The sequence below is a fragment of the Pipra filicauda genome, unplaced genomic scaffold, assembly GCF_003945595.2.
Source record: "Pipra filicauda isolate LSUMZ 115617 unplaced genomic scaffold, ASM394559v2 scaffold17_size4572894_pilon, whole genome shotgun sequence".
Taxonomy (NCBI): domain Eukaryota; kingdom Metazoa; phylum Chordata; class Aves; order Passeriformes; family Pipridae; genus Pipra; species Pipra filicauda.
Window position 1 is genome coordinate 3938436 of NW_024104287.1, and position 22057 is coordinate 3960492.

At 39.3% G+C, this 22057-nt stretch overlaps 1 protein-coding gene across 3 annotated transcripts in view; it reads left to right on the plus strand.

The window, feature by feature from the left end:
* Window positions 1-21648: 21648 nt before the first annotated feature.
* The window catches only part of FHIP1A (FHF complex subunit HOOK interacting protein 1A), an 87119-nt gene continuing 86710 nt past the window's right edge, over window positions 21649-22057 (plus strand). For all 3 annotated transcript variants that reach the window (XM_039379870.1, XM_027721679.2, XM_027721683.2), the window contains exon 1: window positions 21649-21975. The gene's annotated coding sequence lies outside the window, so the exon portion shown is untranslated. The remainder of the gene's footprint in view (window positions 21976-22057) is intronic.

The following is a 22057-nucleotide window of genomic DNA, read 5'->3' on the forward strand; positions in this document are numbered from 1 at the left end:
TATTCCTTTACCCAGAAAGAAACTGCTCTCTTTCCTCACAGAGAAACAGCTCATTCAGTCCAAATCTTACAGCTGCTTGTTGCAATTTCATTAGCTCAAAGGAAATGCCACATTCTTCAAGGGGCTGCTGAACAAAAAGCTTTAGGAGTGTGGAAAGCATGAAAAGCAGAGAAAAACCTGGGTAGAATTTCCTGGGGTTTTACACCATGGGAGGAGGTATGGGCTGATCCTCCTCTCTCCAAAAAAAGGCCTCGGTCCAATTTACACGAGTTTTTCTTGTTTCCAAGGACAAGAAGTGGTATCCAGGAATTAGTAGAGGAAAAAGAATTCCAGAAACACTCATCTGTGCTTTCTACACTCCTTCTGGTTGTTCCCATTGACTAACTAAATTGTCTTTATGGACAAAATTCCCTAAATGCATATCTCAGGATAACTTTATCAATTCAGGAACTCCTTCACAGAAAAAACAATCTTTTATATCTACTGTGAACTCCCCTCCTCCCGATGCTGTCTAAATGCAAGAAGTTGTTTAAAGGATCTCTACAGTGTTCAATTCCCGATCAGTAAGAGTTCAATGGTCTGGAAAATAAGGAAGAGAGTGTCAGAAGCAGTTTCTGGGATGCTTTTACAAAAGCTGTGTGTTCAGGATTGTGCTGGAGCCAGGAACAACCTGTCAGCCCTGAAGCAGCTCTCTCAGAGACAACTATATTCCACAAAACCTTCAGGGTTCTAACACAGCTTTATATTCTGAAAATTTATGATGTGATCATGCCCCAAATTTCTATCTGGACAAACAATTTCAGACTTCCTTCAAGACGAGAGAAAACAAGTGAGATGTTCTGATTTAACTGAAAATATAATTAAACCACAGTTTTTGATCTAGAATTCAGCTATGAAATCTACATAGACCACCCTCTGTTTTTCTCAGATTGGAGAGGTGCATATAAAGGAGGTAGGCTTGGGTTACTCTCTGCATTTCATCTGTGCAGCCATATATGGAATTTTCTACTGTTGATAGCTCTGGCATACATAATTACTATTGGCAAAGCAATGACTGAAGACTGAGAAAGGAATGCAAAAACGTACAAAAGGATAAGGTAAAATATGCTAATAAAACCTTGGTCTGATCTCACACAATTACAGTAAATACAATCTTCCAAGGGGATTAATATGGGTTTATCATCCAGTCCCAGGGCAAAACATTAGAAACGTTCAAAGCAAAAGGAAAACATATATTGAGAACTTCTGGAGTAAACTGTCTGTTGTTTTACTCTGGTGCTTACACTGGCTGAATGTTGATATACTGCTGCAGCACTAGGGCTCATCCATCTTTGGATTAGCACTAAAGAAAATGCCTTAGTTTGACAGTTGTTGTAAGCGAGCCTTGAGCTTTTTCTTTTTTATTGGTGGATGGTTAGGTGTGCAGGTCACGTTCCAGCCTCATTAGTGTATGGTGGCAACTGAAGTCTGGTTATTAATTCTTCAGCTTGCAAGTTGTTAGCAACTGAAGCCCAATAATATTCACATAATTTTGGTGAAACCAGAGATTTCTGAGTCTATCAGGACTTTTTGTTTCTTGATGAAAAATATCTTGCTGAAAAAAAAAGTGACTGCTTAATATGCTAGCATTATACCTGGTCTGTTAACAACTGGAAAAGTTATATGCTTGAATGTTTCCATTCTGATTTTTTTTTTTTTTTTAATTTGTTCAAGGCTTCTGAAAATGTACAGGCCTGATTACACTTCCTGACAGGCCTGATTACACTTCCTATTCTCCCTGGGAAGTGATTTTTTGCCTGACTGCAAAGGTTCTCTCTAGCTTATAATACCAAAATATCTTGTATTTGCAAGATGTAATCTCCATCTTATTTACTTTGAAATACTTTGACTTTCTTAGTCTTCTACTGGCAGAAGTATTGTATTCATTCTGCATCATTACCAGGTCAAAACTTTCAGGGGACAACTATGAATTTTCATAATTTCCTAATGTATGACAAAAAATATATTTAAATAGGGCTCGAAAGATGGAAAATCATCACTGTTAAGGTATTTCTAATGTGCTCATGATCACAGTGCCCTGGCATGTTAATGAAATTAACTGAAGCCTAAGTCAATTAGTACTTTTTTTCCTTCTGATCCTTCTAATTACAATAGCATGAATTTTATTTTTGTCATACATTTGCATCTGTTTGTGTATATATGATCATTCCTGTTTCTGTCAGTAACAGAGACATAATCCATAGAAATAAGCTAAGATTGACTTTTGGCCCTAGTAATGCAATCAAAGCCCAGAACTAAACAAAGTAAAACATTATGTTGCATGACAGGACAGCATCTGTTGTCTCCTGTAATTACTACTAAAATGTAAAGGGAATTTTGTATGCCATTTTTCCAGTCTCATTATGAATACTATTCATAATTTTATTTTTTTTTAATCCTAAAATTTGACCTCCCCTTTTCAAAAGTCCTGTAAAATTAGCATTGTGGCTTACCTTTCAATTTAAAATTAAATTCTTGGAAAATCTAGTGAAATGAATCTCCAGCTATTCATGATTACACGTGTTGCTTTTCTTGCTGTGACTGTACTCTGAACTGTTGAGCTGAAGGAATATTGAAATGTCAGCATGCTTCTTGCCTATAAATAAAGAACAGACCCATAGAGTGAGTGGTGTCAAGAGGGGAATGACAAATCACGTTCACATATAACCCTATATTTCTTGTGTATAGCCCCCCTACAGCCCTATCCAATATTGACATATAATTTCTGCACTGTAATCCAAATCACATTCAAAGGATGGACAATTTTTATTACCATTCATCCTTGTCAGGATCACTTGAACGGCATGTGTAACTGAACTCTCCAAGAGGCAATCTTTTTCTGTGCAAAGTGATATCTGAATACAAATAGAAGCCAAGAAGAAATAAAAAAAACAGAAGCTCACAGCACTCCTCAGAAAGAAAACCAAACAGATTCTACTGAACCAAGTAAAACCCTTTAAAAATTATGTATATTGGACTCAATTTTTGATTTGAATAATGTCTTTTTTCCAAGAGTCCTGTGAAACTAATTCTTTTATAGTAAAAATATATTAAAATTATATTAAAAGGCCTCCCAATTCTCATGCTTCCGCTGTCTTCACTTAGCCTGGCTAATACATACATGCTACTTGAAAGCTTATTTCAAGCAGGAAATTCTGAGGCTAGAGAAGTATCACTTTTATTAAAGGCTAGTGAGGAATCAGGAGAAATGGTAGAATCAGAAACCATCTAGAGGGACTATCTAGTAAGACTTTTAATTGGTAAAGCACTGTGACATGATCACTAATGGGAAAAGGCAGCTTTAAGGAATAGTGAGGTGGAAGCAAAAGAGACAAGAAGCAAGGGGTGGCAGTAGCAAAGAGAGGGTCAGGACAAACTGCTATACATTCTAGTTTATTTCTGGCTTCTAAATGCCCTGAGCATCCACTGATCATTCACAGGTTAATGCAGGAAATAAAAATAATGAAAAAACATGCTGAGATGTTACTTCGCAGAAATTCTGGCCTTACATTTGGTATCTTATGTTCTTTGTGCTGCCAACTACATATTTGATTAATTCCTCACCTTTCTCCTAGTTACATTACTCTTTTGTTGGCTACAATAAAAACTCGTGTTTATAGATTTGTTCTTTGTAAAATAAATATTCTCGCACATTTATGGTGAGCCCATATGGTCCACAATAATCCAGACTCCGATCATAAGAAGTTTTGTGTAGGTTTCACCACAGCCTCCAGCGTCATGTCTTCGGCATTTCTTTTGTTATTTTTGGGAGCAAGTTCAGTGATGAACTGGAGCAGTGACAACAGAGATGTATCAGCACAGTGCTTCCAGGCAAGTGAGCCTCATAGAAATTACTTCGGACATCTCAATAAAAGTGAAGTAGTTCTTGTGCACTTTAAATGTCTTCAGATGTGCTCTACTCACTTTATGCCCGCCATGATAGTTGGAGTGTTCTGCAATTCGTGGAGTCCTTGTTGGTGGCAGCATAAGGAGTATAAAGGCTGTTTATCCAAAGGGCTCTTGCAGAACATGGCAAGTAAGAGCTGTCAGAGCCAGAACTTCAGCACCAGTTGGAAGCTGTTCAGACTGCTGATCAACCCAGAATCAGAGGAGTACAGAGATGGTTTAGCTAGTCTTGTTTATTCCCCCCTAAGGCTGTGAATTCAGGTCTCCTTCTTCTAGATATGTAATATTCAAATTTTTCTGTAGCCCTGCTGCATTGTTTACTTAATTTGGCAGGATCCTTTCTACATCAAAATTGAGTCTCCTCACTTAAAAAACCAGTAGAAATACGAGTGCTTTCCTTGTGTTATAAGCAGGCACAGGAGCCTGGCACAGGTATTTCTCTACACCTCTTTTAATACGTGTCAGCAGATGAGGATGCGTATTCCAAAGAATCATAATCAGTCTTTCTGCCAGCTTCAGCTGGATTTGGATCAGGGATGTAAGTCCTCACATTATCCACAAAACATGTACAGTGTTGAAGCAATTCGATGGAAGAACTATGAATTTTCCAGACCTGCAGATTGATTTGATGAGATCACATTTATGGGGCAATAATGCCATTCCATTTCAGTCCTTTGCCTCTTTTCTAGCAAACAACAGTATTGCCAATTTCTGCCAGCTGTGAGAAATTCTGAGATATGAATATTTATCCATTGGGATGTGAACAGAAAAATAATAAAGGGTGATGTTTCAAAAAGCTGTATTTTGAGGGGAAAGAAAAGAACACCCGTGTAATTTCACAGCAATTTGTTAAACATAAGACTGAAGGGATATCTAGCCAGCTTCCTGGAGCTGGTACTGTGAAAGTAGCTAGCTTTTTGAGCCTTAGATTTAATGTACTGCTCACAGAATTTATCACATCCAATTCTTTTATGACAGACAGTATAACTTCATGTTTGTATGTGATTGAGAGCTATATCAAAATGTGTTCCTGAAGTGTTGCATTGTATTGAGCCATTTTTCTCTTTACACTTCAATAAATTTACTACTGTGTGTACAGTGTCCACAAAATATCTTCTATAAATAACAGTATTGGAGATTCACTACTGCCTGGAGGTTGTACTAGATTCTGTGCATATTCAGGATAAGACCTTTGCAGTCAATCCAACAGGAAAAGAAATGGTAGCTTAATAGACATAACATTAAAAGAAATAGTACAAACAGTACAGATAATTAAACAAAGCAGGAGAATCAAGAGAGGACATTATTTCAATGCAAAACTTGATCTGAGGTGAGAGAGTGCAAAGCTCTGGACAGCTCAAGGGGATACTAACTTCAGTATCCCTTAGGTTTTTGTTCTTAATTGGATTGGACCATGACCTCCACTGTTTTGCAAGGGTGGTAGCAGATGTCCAGCATGCTCATTTTAATCTGCTCGTCCCAACTAAAACAGAATATTAGTGAGGAGGCAGTGCTGTGAGGAACTATGCTTAATGAAATAAAGTGAGCTAGAGTATCTGAGCTGAAGAATTTATTAGTGTGATTATACTGACACAAAGAGCTTCCAGCTCATATGGACCCTTTAGATGCACTGTTCCTATACTGGATATCTTACTCTATCAATAAATATGTAAAAAGACCAACAAAAACCCAAAGCAACAACAACAGAGAGGAAGGAAATACAATGCATGACGAAACTGAAATACAGAAAAGTGAGGTAGCATTGCAGCAGGGATGGGAGAAGCAGGTAATTAACTCTGCCTCTCTAGGGCTCTAACCTTGCTAGCTCAGTGATGAAGGTCTTTAGTGGCAAAGGTCAGGAAAACTGGGAAAACTACATGTGGGTCCTCTAGACACTTTCTGTTTTGGCACAACAGGATTCTAGATATAATTAAATTACATTGAATCTGTATGACTAACTAATTTCTGGTAAACAGAACAAGAGAAAACGAAGATATGGTGAAAGCAGTTATTTATACTTTCATGTCTTGACAATAAAATTGAATTGGTTTTAAAGGTCTTTTCCCTTTGTGAATAATTTAGATGCACAAGGAAGAAAAGGTCCCTCTCTCAGGATTAGGATTACTTGGTAATACTAAGACATTTTTACCTTTCCAAATATTGATGGCATGTTTTTGTGTTTTAAAAAAAGTATCAGTTTTTGCCACCCACAGTCTCAAAAGCAGAGCCAAAGCAGACAGGTGGAAAGATCTCTTATATGATGCCGTTGTAAAACCAAAGAAACAGTGGCATTTTGAGAACAGCCATGGCTCATATTTAGAATTCAGCTAAATAAGTAATCTTCTATACAGTCCTGTTGCAGCCCTCTTGCAGCCATATTTGGAATACAGTGCACTGGCATTTTCAACCATTCTTCATTAGGAAGAACACAGGAGAAAAAGTATGGTAAATAGTGACGAAGTTATCCAAAAGTTTTGGGGAAAAAAAAATAAAACACTTCGTACAAGATGGACATTTTTAGTAACATCACGTGTGGGAAATAATTCCGTTTATTATAGCAGCTCAAAAACTGTGTTGACTGTTACAGGACCTGGTTTGGTTTGCAGTTCAATTCACCTTCAACAGTTACATTAATTCTTGCAAACAACAGCTGACCTAGCTTTTGCTAGCTCTACGTCTCTGCACATATATTTTGATGTGCATCTACCTGACACAGTGCCACCCAACAGAAAATGTGTTGATGTTTTCTCACTGTCTGATGCTCTAATTCTCACTCTCTAGCCTTGCTGGTAGAGTTGAGAGTTTCAGCTGCATGTGTTAGGTGTCAAAGATTGCTGCACTGCAGCACTGGGCAGATTTGTACGCAGCACTGGTGGTAGCTTGGGACCGTGGTGCTTCTGCTGCAACAAATAAACTACAGAGGAGGATCTTGTGCTGCCTGTGTCACGCTTCAGGCAACCTCACTTTTGCTTGCATTCCAGCCTCTAGCTATTTGATCAGCATCCCTGTTCTTTGAAAACACTTTCATTATCTTTCAATATTGTCACTTGCAACATCAGTGCATGGTTTTAAACCACACCTCTTATGTTGCTCTTGCTTGCACTGACTGATGTAGAAATACTTTATAAAATGAAGTAATTTTTTCTCTCCTTTTATACTGGTTTATTTCCTATACCCAAGCTGTTTCTTGTCCAATTTCTTTCTGAGCTCCTAATTTATCCTGTTTTATGATCTCCCCTTCTTTCTCAATCTCCTGTTCATAGTAAATTTTTCTTGTAATATTCCTAAATGGGAGAACATAACTGCTGCATTGACAGCCTCTTAATAGACATTACAGTTTGGATTATTAGGACATAGGCACTGTTACCTTCTTGGCAGAACTAATTAGCACTTTTAACAGCTGGCTTGGTTTAGAAAACAACACTGCCTTATGGCTGAGTATCCTGGAAAATACTATTCTAAGAAGATTTGTCCCTTGTTATAATATTAACCTACATTAACAAAATATATTCAAATGCTGAAGAGATTCTCTGGAACGAGTTACTAACATGGCCAAAGGTCAGCACCTATATCAATGATAACTGTAAGATGGATTTTTATTTTAGTAAGAGCAAGCTGTTTAATTTTTAACAATCCTCCTTCTCCTCTGCCCTCCAGCAAACCTAGGAGTGCATACAGGAGGATATTCAAAGGAAAAACACATATTAAAAACTCTGAGCTTGTTTTCAAGCTACTGGGCATCTCTGGCCAATATGATCTCTTTTATTCACTTGAACGAATTAATTTCCTATGCTTTGGACTTCAATTTTTCAGATTGCTTTCGGTCTGTAGGTATTGTTTATACAGAAAATAGTGTAATTATGAAGACCTTACAATATTTTAGATAGTAACTGATGGTCTCTGACAAGACATAACCAGGGACTGTGTTCTTTAGAAGTTAACATCTACAAGAAATTAGATGTCCACCAACCTCGGAGTTTTCCTCTTGACTTGGGTGTGCTAAAAATGAAGGCAGGAACACATCTCAAGCTTGCTTTTATTCCACTTTCTGAATCGAAACATGCAAAATTGCACAAGGATGAGAAATAATAGTACCCACATTCAACATAGCTTTCAGCTGTTAAAGGTCTTAATGCTGTAGGACTCCAATTGAAGTGCTCGTGGGCAGACAAATCTAAAGCTTGCTCACAGTACTCCAGAAGACAGATCTGCTAAATTTCAACCCTCTCCATTTTCAGATGTAGATGTGAAAACAGTGACTTACATCATAACTTACTAGGCAGTGTATTCTAACCTTGCATAAGTGAAAATATTCTTAATAAAAGTTTAATGCCCCTTTAACCCATTTGTAAAACACTGTGTATGGCTACATATAAACCTCTACACTTAAAACACAGCTTGATTTCTTCCATGATTTAGTTATTCCAGAGATTCAAAAGCATCAAAACTTCATACTTATGAAGGACACCAGACATGGATCAGTCTACTTGATTTCCTGGCCAGGGTATTTTAAAAAGTATTACCCTTTTACTTTCATTTGAAAATCCAATTCAAATTAGCATTATTTTAGACAGCCGGGACAAGCAGTGGTGAATTCTATGTTAGTGTACTACAGTATGCACATTATTAATGATCAAAACCATTAACTATAACATATTTAAAATATCAGGTTGGTAGGTGCCTACGCATGAAATGGTAGATTTTTCCTTTGTCTTCTTTTAATGTATTCATACTCTCATTGTAGAACATAAAGCCCAGACGTTCTCTCTCTCATTCCCAGAAACTCCTCCAATACAGTTTACTCCAGTGGAACTAAAGCTGTAGTTTATGTGCACGGCCATAGAGCGGCAGCCTAGTAACAAAAAAAAAGATGTACTTGATGTTCGAAGAAGTGGGTATTTCCTAATGGTTTAACATTGCAAAGGGGTTTCTAAACACCAGAGAGAAAAATGCAGGAGGCATGACTACTCCCTGGAGGGAAAAAAACCTAGCCTTGATAAAAGCTCAATACTAAGGGGAGGGAGGGGAAAGAGATTCATAATTAGATGGCAAAGGGGGTCAGATTACGTGCTCGTGTCAGCAAAACCGATCAAAGAGTATGAAACGAAGTACTTGATTTATGTCTTAAAAATCAAATGCTTTTTTCTTCCCTTTGATACAGGCAGTTAAGTACTTCCCTCATCTGTGGAAGCTAGTGGACAGGATAACATTAATACAAGCCAATTTTTAGTTAAGCAGTTTCACAGACTTTTCATTGATAAAAATACAGCTCAAAAAGCCTCTGAATGTTCAACCAGCATTGCAAATCTAAAATGTCAAAGAACAGTATTTCATTGTTCTGTTGTTTGCCATATATATTTATATGTGAAATAAGAACAATTAGATCTCTCTGCATTGAGCTTTATTTTTGTGTGGAATTAAGTGGGTTTCAAAATTTTGAGCACTCTTGAAACAGTATGTAAAAAATCACTGAGGCTGAGCTTTCTTTGCATTTATGTAAATGAAAATTAGGATTAACTCCATTAATGCTGGTGGAGTTTTAACAGCACGAAATTACTGTAAGAATAGCATTAGCCACAGCAACTTTTAAAGAAGTTAGTTCCCAATGCTACTAAATTATATAGCTCATTATCCTTAAAACCAGAATTATTTCATATGAACCGTTTATAATTTTACTTCAAATGGCTGCAATTATCAAATTTGTTTATTACACAATAAATATCATCATGCTGCAATTCCCGATTTTTCTGTCTGTGATGTCCATATATTACTTATGTCATTTGGACACCAGATGTAATACAAAATTGAGAGAAGTGGAGAGAGAAATGCCAAACAATTAGCAACCAAATATGGGCTGCACTATAAAGTGAACAACTTTCATTGCAGCAAGACTGGAAATTACCTATCAGACTAAGATATAATTTGAAAACTGAAGAGAACCTTCACGCAAAGTTGAAGAAGCCTTTGCTGGCACACTCGTTTTCCTTCAAATTACCACATATCCCTTTTACCCACACATATCCATCTGACTTACTTGGCTGACATTCAGTGCTTAAATTTCAGAGAACTGCTAAATACAATACTTCCCAGAACTAACAGCTCCTTGCAATACATTAGTGTTTCTAAAGGATAAAAAAGGAAGTGGGAACCTCCAACCTTCTCAGCATTCTCCTGGATATCAAAACAAAGTCAACAGCTTCTTTCCTTCAACTTCCGCATCACTACCACTTAGTTTGTTGATAATTTCATGTTTTTAATGTGAAAAGAGATGAGAGTCAAGTACTCTATAATGGCTCACATAAATGGGGCTGCCCAGCCTGATATCCCATCTTCTGCAATAGCAAATAGTACATATTTACAGTAAAAGGATGAAAATAGCTTGAGTAACCTCTGTCTCCAGTAGTATGCTTTTCAGAAAAGAAAATCTTTTTTCGGAGCCAAAGAAGTGCCAGGAGTACTTCTTCAATATCAATAACGGGACTTGTCCTCCATTTTATTTACTCCTCTTTGATCGTGAGACTTCTTCCTAGGCTTCAGCTGCTATCCCTCACACTACCACTACCTCCTGCTTACTCGCTTGCTTTAAACCTGCACCCAGATCTCTTCATTGACAGCACTCTAGTGCCTTTGAGAATAATGATGGCACAGTCTCTCCTGACTAAAATTGAAGGAATAAGCATTGAAAGGCCCTGACAGCTGCCTTTCCTAGGAAGCTGGACACTGCAACTGGTTGAGTTGCTGGGCCCAGGAAGCCATCTAGGATCAATGGTACAAAATCCAACTAGCAGTCCCTTACTAGCAGGGCCTTCAGGCAGGGATGAATATCAGGGTCAATACTGTTTAACATCTTTAATAAAGACCCAGATGATGGGATGGATTGCATGCACAGCATGTATTTGAGTGATACCAAACTGGAAGACATGGCTGTTACACTGGAGAGCAGGAGGACCTCTGGATAAAGGGGTTGACAAAAAGGGCAAATGCAAAGTCTTGTGTTGGGGTGGAATAACTTCACACAATAGGCTAGAAGCCAGCTGGGTGAAAAGCAGCTCTTCATAAAAGGACCTGGAGATGCTGTTGGACATTGAGTTGAATGTAAGCCAGCAGCACACTCTGGTCTTTTATTGACGAGGCAGAGTGATAGGGCAAGAGGCAGTGGACACAGGAAACAGGAAATTCCACTAGGTATCAGACATGACTTCCCATGTGGGCAGTCCAATACTGGGACAAGGGCCCAGAGAGGTTGTGGAATCTCCACCCTTGGAAACATTTGAAGCTGGGCTAGAAAAAGGCTTGAGCAACCTGATTTATTTGGTCCTGCTCTGAGCAGGGGTTTGGCCAAGGTGGGCTCCAGAGATCTCTTCAACCTGAATGATTGTGTGTTTCTATCACCTCAGAGTGCTACAACTGAACCAGAAGAAGGTGAGGAATGAGGTGGGGAACACAAGAAGGATGTGGACCTGTTGGAGTGAGTCCAGAGGAGGCCCATGAAGATGATCAGAGGGTTGGAGCAGCTCTCCTACGAAGACAGGCTGAGAGGTGGGGTTCTTTGTGCTGGAGAAGAGAAGGCTCTGGGTAGACCTTATAGCAGCCTTCCAGTACCTAAAGAAGTCCTACAAAAGAGCTGGAGAGGGACTTTTTGTAAGAGCATGTAGTGATAGGACAAGAAGGAATGGCTTTAAACTGAAAGAAGGTGGATTTTGATTAGATAGTAGGAAAACATTCTTTACTGTGAGGGTGGTGAGGCACTGGAACAGGTTGCCCAGAGTTGTGGCTGCCCCATCTTTGGAAGTGTTCAAACCAAGTGTTATGGGGCTTTGAGCAACCCGGCCTGGTGGAAGGTGTCCCTGCTCATGGCAGGAGGGTTGAAAATGAATAATCTTTAGGGTTCCTTCCAACGCAAACCATTCTATGATTCTGTGATTCCTAGAAGAGATGAAGAGAGCAACTTATGTCAAAGGAAGCCCGTTTATGAACTCCAGCTTGAAACAGATGAACTACCATAAATTATTTCCTGAAGTGCTTAGGACGTACTACAGAACTAGTTCCAAAGAAATCCTGTTTTGCCATTTGAAACTACTATGCACTGTACAGCTATAGCACTTCAACAGCACAATCATCATCATCATAAGTCCATAAACTTCAATTCTACTTTCCTTCAAGTTTTAATATTTATTATTAGCATGTACTCTTGGCTACGGTTGCAAACACAATAAACAACTTCCATTTGACTTTCTAGATTCCAGTAAAGGAAATTAAACATTCTGGTTCATTCTGCCACTTTTCCCCCTACAACTGTATATAATTTTCCCAAGTTATTTTCATGGAATTGGCAAGTTATAAGTGTCCATCTTATAACTTTGCATCTTTAAAAAAATTCATTAAATTAATGAATAAATTAAAATATAATTCTATATTGTATAATATATATATATGAAATGTAATATATATCATAAGTAAAAATGAATACATTCATTTAAAAATTAACTTATCAGGTAGGAATAGCAGCATAGGGATACCTGCACAGGAATACCTACTTTGTGACTGCTCTCCCAGGTTTATTGAGATATTCATGAAGTTGCAATACTAAGGCATTATTAGATCCCCTTGTCTTACTTTCTATGCATCACAACTATCCAGTGTGTTTATTGCTTAGTTTATCCAAACAAGGCAGGGAGGTGCCTTGACTACAGCAAGTATGGCCATATGTGTGTGTTATCTGGTCCCACTCACAGCCACGTGCACACAAAGAATTATGTATATAGTCATAAATACATATATACACTCTTTTATACTATTCACACACACATACAGAGTAAGGTATCCTGGATCCGAGAATAATGAACTAAAAGAAAAAACCTACAGGCTTAGGTTCTCAACTACACAGATTTTCTTTTTAATAAGATACAGACTGATACCATATTAGATCCTTGAATATAATTGGATTTATACTCATATGAATAATGCAGAATAGATGCTAGAGGACTTCAAACTTTAATACTAGTTAGCGTCATCATTTGGCAAGTGAAATATTTCCCCCAGGTCACACAATTCTACATATTTATTCTTAGTGATTCCACTAATCTCTGGTTTGAAAGCCAAGCTCCTCTGGTAGAACTTCTCCTCCTGTCCGATGCAGATAACTCCAGCAATAAACCACTAGTGACTGGAACTGCTTATTTAATTTATTTATTTTACTAATACACAGCTGCCAGGGCCAACAAATAAAAAACATTGAATTCCATCAGTATTGCAATTTCTAGTGAATGCATCTTAAAGGACAGAGACCCTAGAATTGATATTTTTTTAAAACAACGGTGCCAAGCTTTAACTTGAACAAATAATTATTATGATAAAGAATCTCAAGACATTAGTAACTGGCAGCTTACATTCTGTAAATATATGAGTTCTTGGGTGTGCAAACTATAACTGATTTCTCAGAGACAAGTGTATACAACTCATGCTGTACATTTAGGCCATATTTCTCGAACTGTAACAGTTCATGTTCAAAATTAACAACATTTTAATATATCATCCAATTTTCCTGGGATAGCAACTACGTCTTGTTTTATTTTCCTTCGTATAGGTACATGACAACCGTATGCGAGTTTCCTCTAATGCAAGCAGAATACTATAGAATCTCGTTTTGGGGAGAGAAATGTAAGGAAAAATAGGAAAAGCAAAACAACAGAAATGCCCTAAAAAAGGCAGCTGAAAATTTCCCTAAATGATAATTCTGACTACTTCTAGTTCTCTATTTTGCCTTCAGCAAGACAGTTAATGGTCAGACTTCCAACAGTGATGGCAACGCCTAACTATCAGATGCTGGAGTGAAATTCATACCTGAGTTCCATGTCCTTCATGGAGTGCATGGGGAGAACTAAGCCCCTTACAGAGGCCATCCAAGAAGTCCTTACTGAGCAGGGAGCTGCTTTGGGCTAGCTGAAGGGCTATGTAATACACAAGAGTGTAACCGCAGTCCTGTCCTCCCTGGAGATTGAGGGTACGAATTAGGACTGCAAATGAAGATTTTTTATTTACTCAGAGTCTAGAAACTACTCTTAGAAAGAACTGAAGGGAGCTTTCTTCAGAACATATCTCCTGAGGAGCTGCTGTTGGCCCTAGATACAGTACATTAATAGATCATTTGCCTGCAAAATAAAAGTGCAGGACTTAACTCATCCAAAGAAATTCAAACTCACTTTCCTTCCTTGCATCAATGTTTCTTACCCATCAATTTATACAAAGTGGGAAACTAGGGAGTCTTTTCAAGCTGAAGTACTTTGCTGCAAAGAGCCCAAGCCTGGAAAGAGCAAGGATGAGGAGCATGATTGTACCAGTTGGCAGCTAGGAACTAGCTCTCAAAGGGTGAGAGACTCGGAGCCTGCTCTTTGATCTTAATGCTGTCTGTGAATTTTATCCAATGATTTTAAAATGCAAAGGGAAACGAGCACTTTTCACCTGCCAGATGCTTTTGAAAAAATCCCAAAAGGATTTTATTTCAAATAACTTAGGCACCTATCAATGCTGATATTTGACCTCAAATCTCCAACAGCCATTGACCTGTAACTCAGCAAATTGCTGGGGATTTCAGTAAAACTTCCTATTGAATACCTCGCAGAACAAGAACGGACCTTAAAATATGGGATTTATTGTCTGTGATTTGGTTGGAAGTCATATCATACTGGAGGTTTTGTCTCTCTCTCCAGGTGTCTACTCTGAAAACTCAAAGATAGGTGCCCAGCTTTTCTCTTGCCCTAAGTATTTATTTGATACAAATAAAATAATTACTGGCAAAAAGTTAAAAGCAAATTTTCAAAATGTTAAGTAAAAACTATCAATTAAGTACTTTATACTTAAGACTCTTAACAGTCACTCATAAACTCTGAAGAGAAATTAAGATACAATGCAAAACATTAACTCAGTTTCAGGAAATAAACCTCTTTTTTTCTGTACATCCTATGCAAGAAATGCAAAGCGAATCTTTCCTCCTTGGCAAATCTCATTTCTGTCTCTTGTTTTCTCTGTAGAAAGTAACAACTACTGACTATACCAAGTATCTGACAATGGTGAAGAATCACTTTATTCTAGACCTAAGCAAGGAATGAAAAAGCACATGCAGAGGAACAAAACACTACTAAGGATTATTCTCTGATTTGCTATAGATTTTTTGCCTAGCAGCTGAATGGTTCATCTCCTGTCATAGTATCTTCATAGTATAGGCCTATTCATAGAGGAAATCAGCATTCATATACTCACGCAACAATGCTACTTAATAATATTTCATTGTCTTTTAAGTAATATGAGAGAGACATGCCCACTTATACAATCTTTCATTGCCTGTCTTGTCTCTCCATCTTCCCAGGCATGCAGCTGGACAGTAGTTCCATTCAGAGTACAGTGGACTTGTACAGTATGATATTTTATTTTTCCTTCCTTCAGTAACAGTTTCCAGCAGGTGCAAATTCATATTGGTTCAGGAAAAAAACCCCAAACAAACCAAAAAGAAATTCCAAAATTCCAATCTGTCTGATTTCACATCTGGTAGACAGGTTTTGTCTCTGTGTAACTCAGACTGCAGGAATTTCCCATATCACCTATTTCCCATTGTCAGTAGCTCAGTGATTAGAGTCTACCAAAGAGGTGGTCTATCAGGAGGTTTTATGAAAGTAGAAGGTTTTATGAAAGCAGACAGAAGTGTGACTTTGGGTGGGCAATACAGTGGTGAAAACTAAGAGGTGTTATGGAAACAGAGAACACTGTGTGGGTACTAATAAGCAAATGCTTCTCTAGGGAATTTACGTAGATTGCATTATAATTAGCTGGGGAGAGGCCTTGTATCCGAGCCAGTGTGCAACAGTGCTACTGCGTCTACCGAAATTTTCCCTACTGGTGAACTGTCAACATTCTTCTTTTTACAAATCTGACATAATTAAATTACTAAATCCAGATTTTCAGAGATGATTTTGAGTAGGGTGGGGATAGAAAATATGGATGTTTTTCCACTACTGCCTATGATGTGACGTGTGTGCAGGTTATAGGTAATGGAAGAGTATCTTTGGTTCTGTTTGCTCAAACACCATGTTTGCTATAATTGTAGTTTTTATAACCAGAAAAACAGAGTAATGCTGATAACCTCATTTTCATTAAGAAATGTTTTTTGTAGTTCTTGGCTAAAGCTCCCACTGGAGCTTGGTACAACTTGTAATTACAAAAGGAGGACTGAACCTTTAAAAAGTCTACTGCTACTCATCTTCCATGGATATATTTGGGCTAAATATTCTCCATCTGTATTCTTAAGGTAAGTGATTTGCGAAGGCCAGACATAAATCTTCTCTGGCAGAGAGGGTTTAGTAAATCTGAAAGAAATCTAAGAGAGACTTAAAAATTTTCTATCCTGTAAGACTAGCAGCCTGTGGAGAAGAAAGGAGGTTTTGGTCTCGTTTCTGTCAGAAGGAAGGATTTTGTTTTTCTTTTTTTTTCTTTCAAGTTGTCAGTTGCCTTCCTCCTCCCCAAAGCTGCAACTTGAAGAATTTACAGCACAAGTCCAGGGTTCAGCTCTGTGTCTTTAAAGCACAAAGAGAAAAAGAGAGTACCTGAAGAGGACAAGGGCAAGTTCTCAAATAAGCAGTGGCTGTATACAGCATGTGCCTTAGTTACATACTATCAAGCAAAAAACCCTCAGAAACAATAGGAGAGAGCACAATTGTTTCTAGATGCCTGTCTGTTAAAAGCCATTTTTGAATCATACTTTCAGCTTCACATATTCTTTATGCTAATTTATGCTGCCCCAGTTCATTCCTGCCCTCATGCTGCTCCCTCTCTTGTGCCAGAGTAAGGATTTATGTTGTGGCAGGTGAAACAGATAAAAAACCTGATCCATGTTAAAGTTAACCACAAAAAAAGGGGGGTTAATTTTAATCCGGACCGTGGAACTGATCTCATTTATTAAACAGCTGCATAGATCAGGGATGATGGAAATGTAGGGAGGGACAGAATGGGTGGAGGAAGGCAAGATTATTTCTTTTGATAGCAGTGCTGACCTGTGACATTTTACAGCACATGAGAAATTACAGACTACGAGTGGACTGACTTTTGGAGCACAGTGAATTAACTTATTCTCAAAATTAGTGTCAGGCCCTTACAATGTATCATAGATAACCAAATCAGGTTTTAAAGAGAAAAAATAATTTTATTAAAGGGGCAGTGAACTTATTTTGGTTTGTCTCATAAATCAATAATTTATAATAGCCATAGGTAAGTCTTTTCAACTAAATCCTGTTATATAACTTTTTAAACAAACTTTCTTTTATTTAAAGAGTTGTTTTGAAACAGGTAGATCAATACATACCAGTTAAGATAGCCTACAGAATCTTTAAAGTTGTTTTCTGTTTACCAGAGCACAGCCACTTAAAGGTAATGTATTAATTTCCAATCTGTACACATATTTTTATTAGTTACCAGTCTAGTCAAGTGTCTGGATTCTATCCATATAAATATAACATTTATCTTTCATATACTAATGATCTTAGAATGGTACTACATTGTAAATTGTGCGTTGAAGCAAAATATCTGCAAAACCATATCTCAAAAAAGCTTGGGGACATCTTTCAACATTAAGAGATTAATGTGGTTTATACCATTCAGATGAAATATGGCTTAGGTAGAAGTAACCAAAGATTTTTCATGTGCATTTAAAGTACAGGGCTTTCCCTTCTTAGTATGAAGGTTTTAAGGTATGTATAGAGAAAATTCTGCAGTAGCTTTCTGAAGATTTAAAGCAAACTTTCTTTTTTCCTATTGCTCATAGAAGATAAGGAAGAATGGCTGTGGCAAAGCATATAACATGACTTGGACAGTTCCCAAATTCTTCTTCGTTCTTAACAGAAGATGTTTATCTTCTAACACCTTTCCTGGAAATCAGATTTCTTGCTAAGAAGCAAATGTAGTATAGATTTGTTTTACTGAGGTGATATCTAGATCACATCTAAGAAAAATCTGTGTTAAATGGGGCCGTTCAGGGGTCATGTAATTTACAGTGAGTATTCCGGTTTGTTGACAGTGACTTGGGTTTTTGTAAATGAAACTTTCCATCTTAACGGATTTTCTCTTTGTAGTACAACTGTGACTAGTAATTGGAGATTGTAATTTAATTCTTTGCATAAAGCACACTTCTTTATAGACAAATACACTTTTAAAACATGTAACATGAGAAAATGGTATAAAAAATTACAATACAAGATCTCTTCTAAAAGCTGGCTGGTTTACCTATGTAGATACACTTGGCCATTTTTATCTGCAACAGCAAATATCTTTCTGACGCTGCAGGCATGCCCCTGGGTCACAGAAAGCAGAAACTTTCTGGAATTTCTTTAGAAAGCCTGACCTTTCTGTGGAGTAAAACTGCTGACCGAAAGTGTGAGCATACATGTTGTTATGTTCTCTAACTACTGTACATACAAAGTTAGTTGTAATTATTAAACTTCACTAGAGGTACTGCACAATTGTACTGATGACACAACATTCAAGACTGACAAGTGCTGTTCATTAAACTTTGTGTTACGTTTACTACTTGCAACTATCCTCTCAGTCAACTGTGTTTGGGTTCGAGTGTTATTCCTCTTACTCTTACACCTGGGCAAAGTATTTCTTAGTAGCAAAGAATGCCTGTAGAACAAAGAGGGTGAGTAGGAGGATTAGTGTGAGTTTGTGATAAGCCATCTTTACACTTCCTTCTCTTCTGTGTGATAGAACAGCTTATCAAATGATTAAGAGATAGGGATGTAAAAGGACAGCTATCTTGAATTCAACCTAATTATCACAGTAAAAATAATTATGGAGTGTTTTTAAAATGCTTAGAGCAGCAATAAGAAGAATCGAAATAGATTATATCAGCATCTGTAACAGGCGCTGCTTCAGAGGCTCACTCTTTAATGATCTGCTTATGATGAGATGTTTCACACAAAGGGCATCTTTCATCTGCGCGCTGCCTGACGGTTCCCATGCTTCTGAGACCAAACAATTTAAACAGAAGTATCCTCTTGGTTTCTGCTAAAGTCCTCTAGACAATGTTACCAAATTCTCAAGCTGGCTTCTCCTCTCCCATCCTAGACAGCAGCTGAATGCCACCCATCTCCATGCCCAGGTCCTACAGCAGCACATGGAAGCTGCTTCCTGAATGAATGGTAAGAAATACCAGATCTGATGTTGAAAACACCTCTCCAAACAGACATGCATGCTCAGACATCTAGGCAACAGATTCTGGATTCAGACTATGAGGGAGCTCTATCGAGCTCTATCGAGCACCTTTACCACAGCATTTGCAATAATTATGTGGACCTATGTCCTAGATAGAACAGCTGGGACCAGTTCATCAGGGTATGGGTGTAACCCAAAACTGTGTATTCTATAGCCTTCCATGCCATTTCCCAGAAACTGTTATCAACAGACCATTTACACCCTCTGCCCAGAGCAGCCTGACTCCTCAGGCTATAAACTAGGTGTGAAGAGGCCTGCGAGAGAGGAGGGTGCCCTCTGTCCTCACACCCATTGTGGAACTCCCCGCCCTGAGGGAAGTACTGACATTCCTGCCTGAACTGGAGAATATATAATCTTGGAGTCTTGGAACTTTTTTTAACCACTCATGGGATCCAGAGGAAGACTTCAGACCACCGCTCTCAACTGGACTGCAACCACCACTCTTGACCAGACTGCAACAGCACTCTCACCAACAGGTTTTCCCCTCTCCTTTTCCTTTGGACTCAGGGGGCCCAACGAACACCACTCTGTTCATGCCCCAGGGTGCGGGGTTATACATTTGGGTTTTGTGGGTTAAAACCAATTGTTTGTCTGTATAATCGTACTTATTGTATTATTTTCTTAAATTGTTATTCTGACTTATAATCTCTCTTTTGAGTTGGGTTCATTTCCCCTGCCGGTTTACCTTTAAACCAGCACAACCTAATATTTCATCTTGCAGTTCCAAAACCAATAAACAACAGCATGTGAGGGAGGAATTACAGTCTCTGGAAATGGCAGCTTCCCCTGCTCTTTAAAGTTTAGATTTAGTTTCAACGTGTGCCAAGATGTTTTACAAGAACCAGTGATTCTTCCAGTCTTCCTAAGGGGAGGAGTGGAGGAACCTCACTCATGTTAGATCAGTTTTATTTCTGACTGGATTTTTGGATGATGGTTTTATCCTAGCTTGGAAAAATTTAACTCTGGCATACCTAGGTGTGAGTTAGTTTGTGTGAGTCTAGTTAGTTAGAAATCTCAGTAAATTATTCTTTAATTACATAGAGTATTTTGAGAGAACGCTTCCTGAGCTCACAGACAACACCACTGCACTTGGTAAATTATATTATACATTTATTTAAATGAGCTGTTACCCTAATAGGGCGGTATCTATTCTTATTTTGAGTCATTAGTGAACCACAATCAGAACAGTCTAATTAATTTATCAGAAGCCATTAAAACCAAAAAAAAAGCCATGAGCATATTGAACCATGCTTAACTATTCATCACAGCAATCCATCACAGTTACAGTGAGGTATTTAAAAATAAGAACTATATAGTATCACAGAAAGGTTTGGGTTGCAAAGGACCTTAAAGATCCTCTAGTTCCAACTCCTCGCCATAGGCAGGGATACCACCCACTAGAGCAGGTTGCTCAAGGCCCCATCCAGCCTGGCCCTGAACACTTTCAGGGATGGAGCATCCCAGCTTCTCTGATCAACCAGTTGCAGTGCCTCAACACCTCTGAATATGTAACTTTTCCCTAACATCTCATCTAAATCTCTCTTCTTTTAGTATAAAACTCTACCCCTTTGTCCTATCACTATCTACCCGCATAAAAAGTCCCTCTCCCTGTTTTTTATGAGCCTCCTGAAAGTATCACACAAACCTGTGTGATTTATTAGAATTGTTAGGGTTGGAAAGGACCTCTGGAGATCATCTAGTTCAATGCCCCTGCCAAGGCAGGGTCACCTAGAGCAGGTGACACAGGAACATGTCCAGGTGAGGTTTGAATGTCTCCAGAGAGGGAGACTCCATGATCTCCCTGGGCAGCCTGTTCCAGTGTTCCGCCACCTTCAATGTAAAGAAGTTCTTCATGTTGAGGCAGAACTTTTTATGCTTTAGTTTATGGCCATCGCTCCTTGTACTGTTGCTGGGCATCACTGAAAAGAGTCTGGCACCACTCTCTTGGCACCCACCTTTGAGATATTTATATGCATTAATGAGACCTCCTCTCAGTCTTCTCTTCTTTAGACTAAGCAGGCCCAGCTCCCGCAATCTGTCCTCATAAGAGAGATGCTCCCAAGTACTGGAAGGCCACAATAAGGGCTCCCCAGAGCCTTCTGCTCTCCAAGCTGAACAACCTCAGCTCTCTCAGCCTGTCTTCAGAGGAGAGGTGCTCCAGCCCACTGATCACCTTGTAGCTTGTATCATTGGGGAATTACCTGTAATTCTCATTTGCAAGGTCGGGCTAGATTTAAAACGGTACTTCTAGCCTGCGGGTTTTCCATTCAGGGAGAAATAGATGGCAGGAAGCTTTGTTAGTTACAGGGGCACCTCTTCTAAAGTCGGGGCCTCCTAAACTCTCTTGGAGGGTGCCCGCCGAGGCAAGAACAGCCGCCCTGCAGGGGCCGCGGCGGGCCGGGCCTCCCCGGCAGGTCGCGGCTCCTCCCCGGCGCTCTGAGTCACGGCCCGTCCCCGCTCGCACAAAGTCTGCGGCCGGTGCCGAGCGGGGGCCGCCCGCTGCGAGGGCGCGGGGGGGCGCGGGGCAGGATGCCCGCCCTGAGGGGACGGAGCCTCCGGGGCGGGCGGGCGTGAGGGCGCTCCCGCCCGAGGGATTAACGGCGGCCTCGCTGTCCCGTAGCGGACGGCGATTTACCTGGGTGACCGCCTCCCTCCTTCCCTCCGTCCTTCCTTCCTTCCCTCCTTCCCGGAGCCGGTCGTTTCGGCGGAGAGGGAGTGGAGCCCGCCTCGCCCCTCCCAGGGGAAACTTTCCGTAGCCGCCTCCCGCGCCAGGTAGGGGCAGGTCCCCGCGGGGCGGGAGCCGTGAGGGGGCGGCGGCGGTGGGGACGGGCCCTGGACTGAGTTTCGGAGGTGT